Source organism: Euprymna scolopes, chromosome 46 (assembly GCF_053919585.1).
Source record: "Euprymna scolopes isolate OS-2025 chromosome 46, ASM5391958v1, whole genome shotgun sequence".
NCBI classification, from domain to species: Eukaryota; Metazoa; Mollusca; class Cephalopoda; order Sepiida; family Sepiolidae; genus Euprymna; species Euprymna scolopes.
The window spans coordinates 146,328,080-146,345,376 of NC_136527.1; the positions used below are offsets into that span (position 1 = coordinate 146,328,080).

At 28.8% G+C, this 17,297-nt stretch overlaps 1 long non-coding RNA gene across 1 annotated transcript in view; it reads right to left on the minus strand.

Annotated features, from left to right (window-relative positions):
- Positions 1-2,502: 2,502 nt before the first annotated feature.
- The window catches only part of LOC145270547 (uncharacterized), a 25,977-nt gene continuing 11,182 nt past the window's right edge, over positions 2,503-17,297 (minus strand). Inside the window, exon 2 of the long non-coding RNA XR_013865434.1 lies at positions 2,503-7,727. This is a non-coding gene — a long non-coding RNA (uncharacterized LOC145270547). The remainder of the gene's footprint in view (positions 7,728-17,297) is intronic.

Consider the following 17,297-nt stretch of genomic DNA (forward strand, 5'->3'; position numbering starts at 1 on the left):
CGAACTTTGAATGAAAAAGGGGAGGAACCCTGTATAAAAAGGGTGGATATGGGATTGTGTGTATGTTGTCTTGTGGACGGATAATTTGAGGATGGAGAGAGGGGTCTGTGGAAAAAATCTCATGGCGTACTGAAAAAAAAGGATGGAGTGGTGTGTTAAGGAATTAGACTCCATTGGTTCTACGGAGCAATATAGTCTAATGGGGGCGAATGTAACGTAATCTCCCATTGAGGAGCGTTAGAACTACGCTGAGGTAGCTTTGTATTTTCGGATGACGCCAGATGACCCAAGGATTTAAGATAGAGAAGATAAATATACATATTTTATTTCATATCAAAATAGATATTGTTTAAAAACCAGAGAAATATATTTTTACGGCTAAAAGTTGACGACAGGAAATTTCACTTAGAACCTTGTCTGGCCTTAAATGAACCCAGGGTCGGATGTCAGAATTGACAACTGTCCTTGAAAATAGTGAGAGAATTTCAGGTGTGGGAATAGTGCCCACCCAGGGACCTGGGGCTTTCGATTTCCTGGCAAAATCTTATTGGCTGAGAAGACTTTGCACCCCCATCCACATACCTTACTATATATACGACTGTCGTGCGAAAATTAGAAGAGTGTGAAGAGATAGAGTTGAGTCGCAGAGTGGAGAGTTTCAAAGCAGATTGCTTGTTGAATCCGAGAAGAGACGTGACCACTCCCCACCTCATCCATCCGTCTGTCGCTGTCTGTGAAGAGAGTTGAGATTTTGAAAAGAACTTTCAAAATCTGAATGAGAATTGTAAAAACATTTTGTACATAATTTTATGAGAATTAAGCTTTTGTAGATAGACTACAATTGTTTGTCTTTCTTCCTGCCTGCCGCTTCGATATTCACTTTCAGCATACCAGATTTCATGTAACAGCCTGAGAGGAGTCTAGACGACACATGCCAAGACTCTGGAGAAATAAGAGTCCTTAACCACTTACTCGAGGGAGGCGTTACAGCGAACAGGATTGAAGTGGCACGAGGTCTAGCTGTTGAAGATCGACACAGACTAGTAAAAAATTAATATGAATAGACACTTGTTTCAAAAGTCAATGATGCCCTCGCAAGAATCACTCCAATTAATGCAATATCGAGTGAAATCAATCATACAATATTAGAGGCAGCAGTTTAGTTAAAACTCTTACCCCAACACAAGGCGAGTAAAAGAGGAAACATGAAGACTAAAGTCGGGCAATGAAAACTCAAACAAAAATAGATAAACTTTGCAAAGAAACTGCCCGGATATCTGCATTTATGTCCTGTCAACCCCCAGGCAAACTAACTAAATAGCGAGATGAACAAGTTGAAAAGTACTATTCCCTCCAAAACCCAGCACAGCTAACAGCAAAGATGTCACAACTTCAGGCTGAAATAAAAGCCTGAGCTGCACAAATAAAAATAAAAACAAAAACTTTGAAGCAAAATAAATAAACTTTGCTTTCAAACTCAAGTATTGTTTATAAGAGACTTCTTAAAGAAGAAAGAAAGGTGAGTTACCCACCAACTCAAGAAGAGGTTGAAAACTTCTGGAGGCCATTCTATGAGGACACTAAAGTACATAAAGAAAACAATTGGATAAATATCATCAAAGAGGAGAACAAGAAGAAAGAAAAGATGCCAGCTTTAGCAAGGAAGCTGTCTGCAGGAAGGGATCTTAATGCAGTAATTTCAATACCCCGGGAATAGACCACGTACCAAATTTTTGGCTGTAAAAACTGATTGCACTTCACCAACAGTATTCCAAGGCATTCAATAGAATCATCAGTGGAGAGGAGTACATCAGTACATCACTTATTCCCAAAAATGAGGTCACCCACATGGCTAACAAATATCGAACAATTTGCTGCCTTACAACAACCTACAAGCTCCTAACAGGGGGACAAATGACCAACTTCTAGTAAATAGAACAATACTAGAAGACACTGCAGAAGACAAAGAAATCGGTCAATGGCCTGGATTAATTACAAAAGGCGTTTGACAGTATACCTTATTCCTTGATACTTTGCTGTTTGCAGCTGTATAATGTGAACACCGATATTACATCATTCCTTCCGAAGAAAATGACCAAATGGTGAACATCAATTATGCTACAGCATACAGAAGGAATGATACAGACCCCGAAACATTATGATTCAGCAAAGAATATTCCAGAGAAGCAGCCTTTCGCCGCTTCTTTTCTGCCTCACAGTGGATCCACTAAGTAAGCTACCAAGCCATCCAATGCTGGATACAATCTCAGCATGGGCAGAAAGGAGGGAAATAAGAGTAAATCATCTGTATGAAGGTTGGATTCGACAACTGCGCATAGTGCACCAAAACGAAAAGAAAAAATACATCAGAACATCTTAATTTTGACTGAAGAAAAAAAACCTTGTAACAATTTACGGTTAAACAAAGTAAGGTATTCATCTTGTTGAAAAAAATGTTGTTGATAAATATTTTGAAAAAAAAGATAAAATAAATTTTTAAAATTTAGTTCTTTTAAGGTTTTTATTTTTTATTATTTGTATTTTTCCCCAGTTTGTTTTGAAATTGGCAAAAACCGATAATTCCAGTCTCACTCGATCCATGATTGATGGGAATTAATGAGAATTTTGGTCAAATTATGCAGTAGTACCTTCATATTTGGTTTATTTTTATGGTGCATGGTAGCATATGCCAGAAAATCACTCACCATATCCGTCACTAAATACCTGACAAGAATAACTAATAAATTCAAACTGTTGATCTTTTTATGTGCTTAAAACATAGGCACATACTGTACAAGAATAACTACTAAATTCAAATTGTGGACCAAAACAAGTGGAGAAAAGTAATTACAGAAAAACTCAGATAGTTTGGGGAAATTGTGTTAAAAGTAAAATATATCCGCAGTTTTTACTGTCGTTCAAAAAAAAGTGAAATGTACAATATGTTGCAGGTTTCTTCTGTTTAACGTTGGTTTCTTCATGAAAAGGTGAAATCATACAATTTAGACAAGACCAACAATTTTATAAGAATGTGCTGCCATCCAGACGACCAATGTATTGTTGTAATATCCATGGGTTGATCTGTAAATCTACAAATGGTTTCACAAGACACTCAACAGTGCATAATAAAGTACCTCTGCAAGCACCACCAAATACTGGCGAGTTTCCTAACATATTCATGAACCAATATGCAAGAGTAAAGCTGGCCTGAAAAGCCATCTACGTTCATCTATGTGACTTCAACTTGAATAGATAAAAAGCTTCTGTCGAAAAGTGGCAATTTTCATGCATATATGTATTCTTGTGTGTATGTATGTATGTACGTATGTATGTATGCCTGAGTGTATGTATGTATGTGTGTATGTATATATGTACGTGTGTATGTTACATAAGTCAATATTGGATCTTTGATGTTCAGCCGTAATCATGTTAGTTTCTCGGATGTTCTTGTCAGGCAGAGTTCAACCTAACTTTAGAGGGAAAAAATTAAATACTAGCGCAAAAAAGCCCAGTTTAGAAATCAAATTTAGATTCCAAATCGTCATGGCGACAGGTAACACTGGATAATTGATTCATCGTTCAATCCGATGTTTTGACAAAAGAATACACTTTCTCGGATTTCTTATAGTTTTGTCTTTAGAGGTCATGTTGAATATTGGTGTCGAACATCTATTTATAATAATCGAACGTCTATTTCTTATATCAAATCTCACTTCATTAAGTCGTTTTTTTAGACTAAACTGATTCATTCAGAGGAAGTATTTTGTTGCTAATGTAGTTCAGCTGCATATGTGACGTTATTTAGCTGCCTAAGGTCTATTTCTTCTGGAACAAGCCTTATAAGTGCAATATTTACTTTGATGATCAATGATTTAAAGAATCTTGAGGCTTGTATTTTAGGTAACCTAGGCCTTTCTTCCATGCTCATATTGTTGACTTTTTCTATTGTGTTACAGAGTTCCTCTTCTATTTCCAATTGCTCATCATCTGGTTCTGGAAGCAAAGCACAAGATGGAGTTTTTCCTGGTGAAGAAGTTATTTCACACGTTGATGGAAATGCAGATGTGTTACTTGCTTTATAGTGAGAGTGAGCTGGTGTAGAAGATTCTGTAGGTATTTGAGTTCCTGATATAGAGTGATGCACTTCTGTTGGACTTTGTGCTGTAAGGGTTATCTGTTGAGTAGCTACCGACAACTATTGCACTGATCTAAGGTGGTGGTGCTGTGGGCTCACATTTGCGGTCTCATCAAATTCGGTGGGATACAGAATAGGTTCCTCTAGTGAGTTTGTCTGTGTTTATTAGGGCTGTTATTTAATCTCTCATGTATTTTTGAGAGGTTAAATTACAAGGTAGAGTATTCTTTTTCTCTTTTTGTTTTATTTTACTTCAGTCGAAGTTCTCAAAATTCAAGGGGCCCACAACCAGGGGCTAACTACTTGAACTCTATATGAGACACACAGATATTCGAATGTTCCATTTAAGTTCTTTATCTCTCAAGCACTGAGTTAGTAAAGAATTGAGAACAAAATTTTCCTCTCCCCAATTAACCATTTTTATATGTTGTAGTATATCTTTCATGTTGGTCTCTTGGTTTTACTGGATTCTAGGACAAGAATTTATCTTGTCTGGTGAAGTATCCAGCTTCGTGCTATTACTTGAGGTAATATCACTTGGAGAAGGTGCACCATTCCCCGGAAAAGCTGTGGAGTAGCCGTAGTGAGGAGATCTTATTTGGGCTGAGAACACTATGTGATTTTGAATATTTGGTCAGGGTTTACTTCTATGGAAAAAGTATCCTCATGCCAGATTGTTCTGGCAAACCCCTTAGGCACTCGAAGACAGTGTCTAGTAGGCAAGTTCTCCCGCTTGATTTTCTCCTGTATGTGTTTGAATATGTTGCAACAAATATGACTTCTGTGCAAAAGAAAAAAAACATACTTCAAAGAATATGGTTTCTCTCCTGTATGTGTTCGCATATGTCACAGCAAATGTAACTTCCGTGCAAAAGTTGAAGGGAACAGCGAGAATAATAAAAAATGCTCTCGGTTCCGTACAAAAAAGGCGGGACAATGTTGACAGCGGGTTTGGCTGCCCCACACCCAGCATTACAATCTTCAAAGGAATAAAATTGGAAAAAAATAGAGTACAACCATATTATTGTGGAGAATGGTGTTCTTTGTTTTTACAGAAGGCAAATATGTTGAAACACCATTCTCCACAATAATATAGTTCACCAGGAATATTAGTAAAATAGGACTTCAGGTTCTTCTTCATAAGCTTTGTGGCACCTATGATAATTGGTATGATTAATTTTTTCTCCTGTATGTCTTTGCATATGTCACAACAAATGTGACTTTCGTGCAAAAGAATAACCACATACTTCAAAAGAATGTGGTTTCTCTCCTGTATGTCTTTGCATATGTCGCAACAAATGTGACTTTCGTGCAAAAGAACCACATACTTCACAAGAATGTGTTTTCTCTGTTTTTTTTTTCATTTTTCTTAAACTTTTTCTTCTAGGGGATGGGACATCCAACCAGATGTCTGACATTTACCCCTATTTTAGTGAGTCCAACCAAGAGATCTTTTCAGGATTCTAGCCGTCCCTTTCAGTGCAATCGTTTGTATTTTCTCTCCTGTATGTGTTCGCATATGTCGCAGCAAATGCATATTCAATGCAAAAGTTGAACACAATGTCGCAGCAAATGTAATTTCCGTGCAAACGTTGAACCACATATTTCACAAGAATGTGGTTTCTCTCCTGTATGTGTTTGCATATGTTGCCTCAAATGTGACTTCTCTGCAAAAGAAAAACCACATACTTACCAAGTATATGGTTTCTCTCCTGTATGAATTCGAATATGTCGCAACAAATGTGACTTCGTTGCAAAAGTTGAACCACATACTTCACAAGAATGCGGTTTGTCTCCTGTATGTGTGCGCATATGTTGCAACAACCCTGACTTGCATGTAAAAGAAGAACCACATACTTCACAAGCATGCGGTTTGTCTCCTGTGTGTGTAAACATATGTTGCAACAAATATGACTTTCGTGCAAATAAAGAACCACATACTTCACAAGAATGTGGTTTCTCTCCTGTATGTCTTTGCATATGTCGCAACAAATGTGACTTTCGTGCAAAAGAAGAACCACATACTTCACAAGAATGTGGTTTCTCTCCTGTATGTGTTTGCATATGTTGCAACAAATGTGAGTTCTGTGCAAAAGAAACACCACATACTTTACAAGAATATGGTTTCTCTCCTGTATGTGTTCGCATATGACGCATTAAATGCATATTCAATGCAAAAGTTGAACCACATACTTCACAAGAATGCGGTTTCTCTCCTGTATGTGTTTGCATATGTCGCAGCAAATGTAATTTCCGTGCAAAAGTTGAACCACATATTTCACAAGAATGTGGTTTCTCTCCTGTATGTGTTTGCATATGTTGCAGCAAATGTGACTTCTGTGCAAAAGAAAAACCACATAGTTCACAAGAATATGGTTTCTCTCCTGTATGTATTTGAATATGTCGCAACAAATGTAACTTCCTTGCAAAAGTTGAACCACATACTTCACAAGAATGCGGTTTGTCTCCTGTATGTGTGCGCATATGTTGCAACAAATGTGACTTGCATGTAAAAGAAGAACCACATACTTCACAAGAATGCGGTTTGTCTCCTGTGTGTGTAAACATATGTTGCAACAAACCTGACTTACGTGTAAAAGAAGAACCACATACTTCACAAGAATATGGTTTCTCTCCTGTATGTGTTAACATATGTCTTAACAAACTTGACTTACATGTAAAAGAAGAACCACATACTTCACAAGCATGTGGTTTGTCTTCTGTATGTTTAAACATATGTTGCAACAAACTTGACTTACGTGCAAAAGAAGAACCACATACTTCACAAGAATGTGGTTTATCTCCTGTATGTGTAAACCTATGTTGCAACAAACCTGACTTACGTGTAAAAGAAGAACCACATACTTCACAAGAATGTGGCTTCTCTCCTGTATGTGTAAACCTATGTCTTAACAAGCTTGACTTCTGTGCAAATGAAGAACCACATACTTTACAAGAATGTGGTTTATCTCCTGTATGTGTTCGCATATGTTGCAACAAACCTGATTTACGTGTAAAAGAAGAACCACATACTTCACAAGAATGTGGTTTGTCTCCTTTATGTGTAAACATGTTGCAACAAAGTAGACTTCCGTGTAAAAGATGAACCACCTACTTCACAAGGTATGTGGGTGGTCTGCTTTTTGTTTTAGCAAATGTGACTCCTGTGCAACAACAAAATAAACTTTTAATCAATCACATTTTTTCACCTTTGTTAGTAAAATATATTTTCATTTTGTCAAATCTAATTTGTACTGATTTTTATTTTAGTGGATGTTATTCTGTTAACATACTAAATAAAATTTTATTTTTCTAAAACATTGATGGTAATGCTATATGTAAAAGAATTAATACACGTAACAAGAACAACGTTTTGAACTACTTTGTGTCAAATTTGATGTCACGTGTTTCTTTTCTTTCACAAAATTTATAAAGTGGACATTTCACAAGTCTATGATTTCTTTCCTTTCAGATATTTCTACGAAATTCATATGTGGACATTTTCAAATATGTTATGAGTTTCGTATATCATCAACGAAAAATGAAGATCCATTCTAATCAAATAATTGATTTCTGTCGATTGCCACAAACTCTGAAAATATAAAATAAATATGTAAAATAGATTTCATGCGATAGTATTAAATTTTTTTTACATATTCTCATAAAAAGTCAACACATTAGTTATTGTTCAAAAAACAAAATTGCTAATTCTTCATGTGATATTTCTTTGTAACAAAATGAATTTACAATTCTGATTTTTTGAGAACAAAACATAATTATTAATTCTTCATGTAATATTTGTTTGTAAACAAAATATAATTAGTAAGTTATGAATGCTTGTGTTATTTTGATTAATCAGATTATTATTCTCATCTTGGGTGCTTTTAGCACAACGTTTCGGTCATCAGGTGTTGAAAGCATGCTTCTTTGTCCCTAAAGAAAAACGGTTGGCTCTGCATTACGAAATTAAGAACTGTCGTTGAAGGGGTCGGTAAATCATAAAGAAAGTTGAATCTTCGAAAATCTTAGGAGATATCTTTTCACAGAAAAATACGTCTGACTGTTTCATATAGTAAATTTATGACAATTTAAAAGAGTGACAATAGTTTTGCTCTGGTATTAATCCCTGTTTTAGTCACGTAAATTCATGTGATGTAAAAGTAGTGTTCGTGCTCAACAACATGTTCACTTGTTCTCTAAACAAAAACAACTTTTCATAATATTGGCAAAAGAAAAAGTAAAAAAAAATATATTTACGAAAGTAAAAAATGTTAATTATATTTACTAAAGTATTTTTTTATTATATTTGCTAAAGTAAAATTTTTAAATGATATTTGCTAAAGTAATTTTCTAATTATATTTGCTAAAGTAAAAAATTTTATATTTGCTAAAGTAAAAGTTTTTAATTATATTTGCTAAAGTAAATTTTTTTAATTATATTTGCTAAAGTAAAAAATGAATTATACTTGCTAAAGTAAACATTTTTATTATATTTGTTAATTACTGAAATAATTCAATTATTTATATTTGCTCAAGTAAAAAATTCTAATTATATTTGCTAAAGAATAAATTTCAATTATATTTGTAAAAGTACAAAAGTTTAAATAATATTTGCTAAATAAAAAAATTCAATTAATGCCTGAAGTAAAATATTTTGATTATATTTGCTAAACAACTAAAATGTTAATTATATTTTCTACAGTAAAATTTTAAAATTATATTCTTTAAAGTAAATTTTTTAAATTATATTTGCTAAAGTATATTTTTTTAATTATATTTTCTAAAGTAATTTTTTAAAATTATATTTGCTAAAGTAAACTTTTTTAATTATATTTTCTAAAGTAAAAAAAATTTAAATTATCCATATATATAAAAGCGAAAATGTATGTATGTATGTATGTATGTACGCTTTTCCTCGATGTCCACAAAAGGCTTCTTTCAGAGAAGCGCTTGCTCGGTTCACAACTTCTTAAAACTTTTTATATCATCTTTAAATTGTAATATCTCAGAGTTACTCACGGAGCTCGCCTGTCTATTTTATTTTATTCACTTTCAAACGTTAATTATTCCACATTTCCCGCATCGGCACGCGTTACATTCGATTTTCGGTATAAAAAAAAGCAAAACTCGACTCTAATCACAGGCCGAAAGCTAAGTAATGTTTGTTCAATGTCGACTGTGTCATATAAGACTGTAGCTTTCATTTCGCTCCTCCTAATAAGCAGGGAGCGGGTTTTTAAAAACAAACAAACCGATTTATTCACCTCATTCAAAACTGTCCCGCACAAAATGCTAACTGCTGAATATCTATCACCGTCATGTCAATCAAAAACGCGCACTTGTTTTTTTTTAACACTTTACTATTTTCCAACTGCGCGTCATGAAGGCTCCGTTTTTTTTTTCACGGGCACCTGTTTTTTTCACATTTTCGGGGTTTTTTCACATACCCCGAAAAACACCCGAGCAATGCCGGGTACCCCTTGCTAGTATTTGCTAAAGTAAAAAATTTGAATTATATTTGCTAAAGCAAAATTTTTTAATTATATTTGCTAAAGTAAAAAGTTTTAATTATATTTGCTAAAGTGATAAAATAAATTATATTTGCTACAGTAAAAAATTAGTATATTGTTTTATAATTAAATTAATTATATAAACTAAAGTAAAAAAGTTTTAATATTTGCTAAATAAAAGGTTCAATTAATGCCTAAAGTAAAATATTTTAATTACATTTGCTAAAAAATAAAAATGTTAAGTAAAAAATGTGAATTATATTTGCTAAAGTAAAACATTTAATTATATTTTCTAAAGTAAAAACTTTTTAATTATATTTGCTAAAGTAAAAGATTTAATTATATTTGCCAAAGTAACAAAAAATTTAATTATATTTGCTAAAGTAAAAGATTTACTTATATTTGCTAAAGTAAAAGATTTAATTATATTTGCTAAAGTAAAAAAAAATAATTATATTTGCCAAAGTAAAAGATTTAATTATATTTGCTAAAGTACAAAAAAATTAATTATATTTGCTAAAGTAAAACATTTAATTATATTTGCCAAAGTAAAAAAAATTAATTATATCTGCTAAAGTAAAAAAAATTAATTATATTTGCTGAAGTAAAACAAATTAATTATATTTTCTAAAGTAAAAGATTTAATTATATTTGCTAAACTAAAAAAAATTTAATTATATTTGCTAAAGTAAAACATTTAATTATATTTGCTAAAGTAAAAGTTTTAATTATATTTGCTAAAGTAAAAAAAAATAATTATATTTGCTAAAGTAAAAAAAATTAATTATATTTGCTAACGTAAAAAAATTTAATTATATTTGCTAAAGTAAAAGATTTTAAGTTAAAAATATTTAATTATATTTGCTAAAGTAAAAGATTTAATTATATTTGCTAAAGTAAACAAATGTTAATTATATTTGCTAAAGTAAAAAATTTAATAATATTTGCTAAAGTAAATATTTTAATAATATTTGCTAAAGTAAATATTTGCTAATTTATTTTAATTGGAATTCATTATTAATAAGTATTATTTATACTAACCAATCAAATTTGCCGGAAAGTGTGACACACATAGATAGATAGTTACAAGTATATAATATGTAAGATATATAGATAAGCATTATTTATACTAATTTATTTCTTGCAGACTATTATTAGGAGCCTGGGGCACATTTTATAGAGACATTGAAACTCTATAGTTCCAGATTAGAATTGTCTGAAGATAGCGGTTTCAATTCTACCCAAAGCTGACCCGAGGCTTACTTGGCCAAAAACATGGTGAGACGAAAACAACTACCGATGGCTGTGATTGCTGAGAAGGTTTGTAAAATAACCAAAAACGGTATTCATGCAGATATTGATCCAGACATAACTCAGCGTTTGCTCAGCTTTCCTCAGATCATAACATCAACAGCTGGATAATGCTGAGCATTGCCGATAAAATAATACAAACACTACATACCCTCAGGTTCTGCTGCTGTCTGACTAAACAAAAAGTTGAGCCAATGACAATGCCGCACGGTAATTTTCAACTTGACTGCCCAAGCGTAGTATAAACAACCCCAACTTCCCCATGTTAAGAATGGCTTCCCCATGTTAAGAATGGCTTCCCCATGTTAAGAACGACTTCCCCATGTTAAGAACGGCTTCCTTAGTGTGAATTATATATATATATATATATATATATATATGTGTGTGTGTGTGTGCTCATATCTATATGAACATATATATCTGAATATATATACATGTAACTTCCCCATGTTAAGAATGACTTCTGAGGTTGGAAGTATTTATTCCGAAAGTCGGTCTTAATATTATATATGTGTGTGTGTGTGTGTGTGTGTGTGTGCTCATATCTATGTAAATATACATATTTGTGTGCATATAAACATATATATCTGAATATATATACATGTAACTTCCCCGTATTAAGAATGACTTCCCCATGTTAAGAATGACTTCTGAGGTTGGAAGTATTTATTCCGAAAGTCGGTCTTAACATGCAGAGGTTAGGGGTGTTTATACTTCGCTGGTGCAGATCATAAAAAATTACCTTTCAAAAAAAATGTTGCTTAAAAATAAATTGAGACCAAAAAGCACATTTTCTTCACCCAGTTAATAAAAATTTTAAATTACGGTAGGTTTTTTGCTTTTTTTCTGTTAATGTTACTGCATTTAAAATTTTACTATTTTTATGTAGCATTGTTATTATTTATTGCGAAAGTCGTTCTTAACATGAGGAGGTTAGGGGTGTTTATACTATTTAAAATTGTACTTTTTTATGTAGCATTGTTATTATTTCTATCACCAACGTTCGGCATTATCCAACTGTTGACATCATGTTCCGGGGAAAGCCGAGCAAATGCTGAGTTATGGCTGGATCATTATGTTACGAGAACAAGTCCGCTGTTCTTGTAAGCAAGTAAAAATGAGATAGGCGACCGAGAATTCGAACCTGGGAATCTAGGTTTGGAATTAAGATTCAGGAGAATTCCTATTGTAAGTTTTTGTTAGTTTTAAAATAAATAGCAGATACGTTTGAAAAGGAATTTGATTGTTTATAAATGTAATTGTGAAAAAGGAATTTGATGATTCAATTTTGTTTTATGAAAATTAAATTGAAATATTGTTATCTAGAAGCAAACAATAAAAAATGAAAAGCATATTGAAAATAGGTTAGACCAAAAATAGGTTAGAGAATTCTTGTTTGTAGACATGTGTGAACAGTGCACATGAGTTAAGACCATGCGAGTCGAGCACATGCTCGGACATGGGGGAACGAGACACATGAAGCATGTCCAGACCATGGGATCGATCTGCACGTTTTGGCCATGCAATGACGTCATGGCTAAGAGATGAGTTCTCAATATAGTTTTAGTGGAAACGGAGACAGGGTCGGACAGAGTCGTCAGACAGGGTCAGACAGGAGAGTCGAGTCGGACGAATTCCCCTTTGGACACGAAGGGTTAGAAGTTCATGTAGGACTTTGAATTCCTTGATGTGAAATCACTGACCGGTCGAATGAATAAAGAAACATCATCATTTTGTAACTGCCATCTAGTGTTATGTCATTCTACCAAAACAAAGGTTAAGTGAAATTGTATTAATAATGAACTACACCCATCTAAGCATCTCTCCATCATCTAAGAAATGTGTCTCCCTCATAACTAATACCTGTTCCTCCCTTGGTTAAAAGAACCGATCCCTCCTCTCTAAAACATATGTTATAGAAACATTCACAAACTGTATATCTCTTCCTTCTATCTCCCTCTCATCGTCTGATATATGTCTCTATCACTCTTTAAAATTCACTCTGTCTCTATATGAACATTCAACTATATAATATAATATTCACCCCCTAATAAGACCAGTATCTAACAAATATTTGCATGACTACAAAAAACACCGACTTCCATTATTTTATAAAATGCACAACCGGCGAAATTAAATGCCATAAAATAATAGGAAAACAATAATAATAACTAGCATGACCTGTGGAAATTCCACATGGGACTTATTAATATGTAACATATTGCTTTTTTTCTTTTAATGTTACTACATTTAAAATTTTATTTTATTCATATGTAACATATTGCTTTTTTTCTTTTAATGTTACTACATTTAAAATTTTATTTTATTCATCTGTAACATATTGCTTTTTTTTCTTTTAATGTTACTACATTTAAAATTTTATTTTATTCATATGTAACATATTGCTTTTTTTCTTTTAATGATACTACATTAAAAATTTTATTTTATTCATATGTAACATATTGCTTTTTTTCTTTTAATGTTACTACATTTAAAATTTTATTTTATTCATATGTAACATATTGCTTTTTTTCTTTTAATGTTACTACATTTAAAATTTTATTTTATTCATCTGTAACATATTGCTTTTTTTTCTTTTAATGTTACTACATTTAAAATTTTATTTTATTCATATGTAACATATTGCTTTTTTTCTTTTAATGATACTACATTAAAAATTTTATTTTATTCATATGTAACATATTGCTTTTTTTCTTTTAATGTTACTACATTTAAAATTTTATTTTATTCATATGTAACATATTGCTTTTTTTCTTTTAATGTTACTACATTTAAAATTTTATTTTATTCATATATAACATATTGTTTTTTTTCTTTTAATGTTACTACATTTAAAATTTTATTTTATTCATATGTAACATATTTCTTTTTTTCTTTTAATGTTACTACATTTAAAATTTTATTTTATTCATATGTAACATATTGCTTTTTTTCTTTTAATGTTACTACATTTAAAATTTTATTTTATTCATATGTAACATATTGCTTTTTTTCTTTTAATGTTACTACATTTAAAATTTTATTTTATTCATATGTAACATATTGCTTTTTTTCTTTTAATGATACTACATTAAAAATTTTATTTTATTCATATGTAACATATTGCTTTTTTTCTTTTAATGTTACTACATTTAAAATTTTATTTTATTCATATGTAACATATTGCTTTTTTTCTTTTAATGTTACTACATTTAAAATTTTATTTTATTCATATGTAACATATTGCTTTTTTTCTTTTAATGTTACTACATTTAAAATTTTATTTTATTCATATGTAACATATAGTTTTTTTCTTTTAATGTTACTACATTTAAAATTTTATTTTATTCATATGTAACATATTGCTTTTTTTCTTTTAATGTTACTACATTTAAAATTTTATTTTATTCATATGTAACATATTGCTTTTTTTCTTTTAATGTTACTACATTTAAAATTTTATTTTATTCATATGTAACATATTGCTTTTTTTCTTTTAATGTTACTACATTTAAAATTTTATTTTATTCATATGTAACATATTGCTTTTTTTCTTTTAATGATACTACATTAAAAATTTTATTTTATTCATATGTAACATATTGCTTTTTTTCTTTTAATGTTACTACATTTAAAATTTTATTTTATTCATATGTAACATATTGCTTTTTTTCTTTTAATGTTACTACATTTAAAATTTTATTTTATTCATATGTAACATATTGCTTTTTTTCTTTTAATGTTACTACATTTAAAATTTTATTTTATTCATATGTAACATATTGCTTTTTTTCTTTTAATGTTACTACATTTAAAATTTTATTTTATTCATATGTAACATATTGCTTTTTTTCTTTTAATGTTACTACATTTAAAATTTTATTTTATTCATATGTAACATATTGCTTTTTTTCTTTTAATGTTACTACATTTAAAATTTTATTTTATTCATATGTAACATATTGCTTTTTTTCTTTTAATGTTACTACATTTAAAATTTTATTTTATTCATATGTAACATATTGCTTTTTTTCTTTTAATGTTACTACATTTAAAATTTTATTTTATTCATATGTAACATATTGCTTTTTTTCTTTTAATGTTACTACATTTAAAATTTTATTTTATTCATATGTAACATATTGCTTTTTTTCTTTTAATGTTACTACATTTAAAATTTTATTTTATTCATATGTAACATATTGCTTTTTTTCTTTTAATGTTACTACATTCAAAATTTTATTTTATTCATATGTAACATATTGCTTTTTTTCTTTTAATGATACTACATTAAAAATTTTATTTTATTCATATGTAACATATTGCTTTTTTTCTTTTAATGTTACTACATTTAAAATTTTATTTTATTCATATGTAACATATTGCTTTTTTTCTTTTAATGTTTCTACATTTAAAATTTTATTTTATTCATATGTAACATATTGCTTTTTTTCTTTTAATGTTACTACATTTAAAATTTTATTTTATTCATATGTAACACATTGCTTTTTTTTCTTTTAATGTTACTACATTTAAAATTTTATTTTATTCATATGTAACATATTGCTTTTTTTCTTTTAATGTTACTACATTTAAAATTTTATTTTATTCATATGTAACACATTGCTTTTTTTTCTTTTAATGTTACTACATTTAAAATTTTATTTTATTCATATGTAACATATTGCTTTTTTTCTTTTAATGTTACTAAATTTAAAATTTTATTTTATTCATATGTAACATATTGCTTTTTTTCTTTTAATGTTACTACATTTAAAATTTTATTTTATTCATATGTAACATATTGCTTTTTTTCTTTTAATGTTACTACATTTAAAATTTTATTTTATTCATATGTAACATATTGCTTTTTTTCTTTTAATGTTACTACATTTAAAATTTTATTTTATTCATATGTAACATATTGTTTTTTTTCTTTTAATGTTACTACATTTAAAATTTTATTTCATTCATATGTAACATATTGCTTTTTTTCTTTTAATGTTACTACATTTAAAATTTTATTTTATTCATATGTAACATATTGCTTTTTTCTTTTAATGTTACTACATTTAAAATTTTATTTTATTAATATGTAACATATTGCTTTTTTTCTTTTAATGTTACAACATTTAAAATTTTATTTTATTCATATGTAACATATTGCTTTTTTTCTTTTAATGTTACTACATTTAAAATTTTATTTTATTCATATGTAACATATTGTTTTTTTTTCTTTTAATGTTACTACATTTAAAATTTTATTTTATTCATATGTAACATATTGATGTTTTTTCTTTTAATGTTACTACATTTAAAATTTTATTTTATTCATATGTAACATATTGCTTTTTTTCTTTTAATGTTACTACATTTAAAATTTTATTTTATTCATATGTAACATATTGCTTTTTTTCTTTTAATGTTACTACATTTAAAATTTTATTTTATTCATATGTAACATATTGCATTTTTTCTTTTAATGTTTCTACATTTAAAATTTTATTTTATTCATATGTAACATATTGCTTTTTTTCTTTTAATGTTACTACATTTAAAATTTTATTTTATTCATATGTAACATATTGCTTTTTTTCTTTTAATGTTACTACATTTAAAATTTTATTTTATTCATATGTAACATATTGTTTTTTTTCTTTTAATGTTACTACATTTAAAATTTTATTTTATTCATATGTAACATATTGCTTTTTTTTCTTTTAATGTTACTACATTTAAAATTTTATTTTATTCATATGTAACATATTGCTTTTTTTCTTTTAATGTTACTACATTTAAAATTTTATTTTATTCATATGTAACATATTGCTTTTTTTCTTTTAATGTTACTACATTTAAAATTTTATTTTATTCATATGTAACATATTGCTTTTTTTCTTTTAATGTTACTACATTTAAAATTTTATTTTATTCATATGTAACATATTGCATTTTTTCTTTTAATGTTACAACATTTAAAATTTTATTTTATTCATATGTAACATATTGCTTTTTTTCTTTTAATGGTACTACATTTAAAATTTTATTTTATTCATATGTAACATATTGCTTTTTTTCTTTTAATGTTACATTTAAAATTTTATTTTATTCATATGTAACACATTGCTTTTTTTCTTTTAATGTTACTACATTTAAAATTTTATTTTATTCATATGTAACATATTGCTTTTTTTCTTTTAATGTTACATTTAAAATTTTATTTTATTCATATGTAACATATTGCTTTTTTTCTTTTAATGTTACTACATTTAAAATTTTATTTTATTCATATGTAACATATTGCTTTTTTTCTTTTAATGTTACTACATTTAAAATTTTAT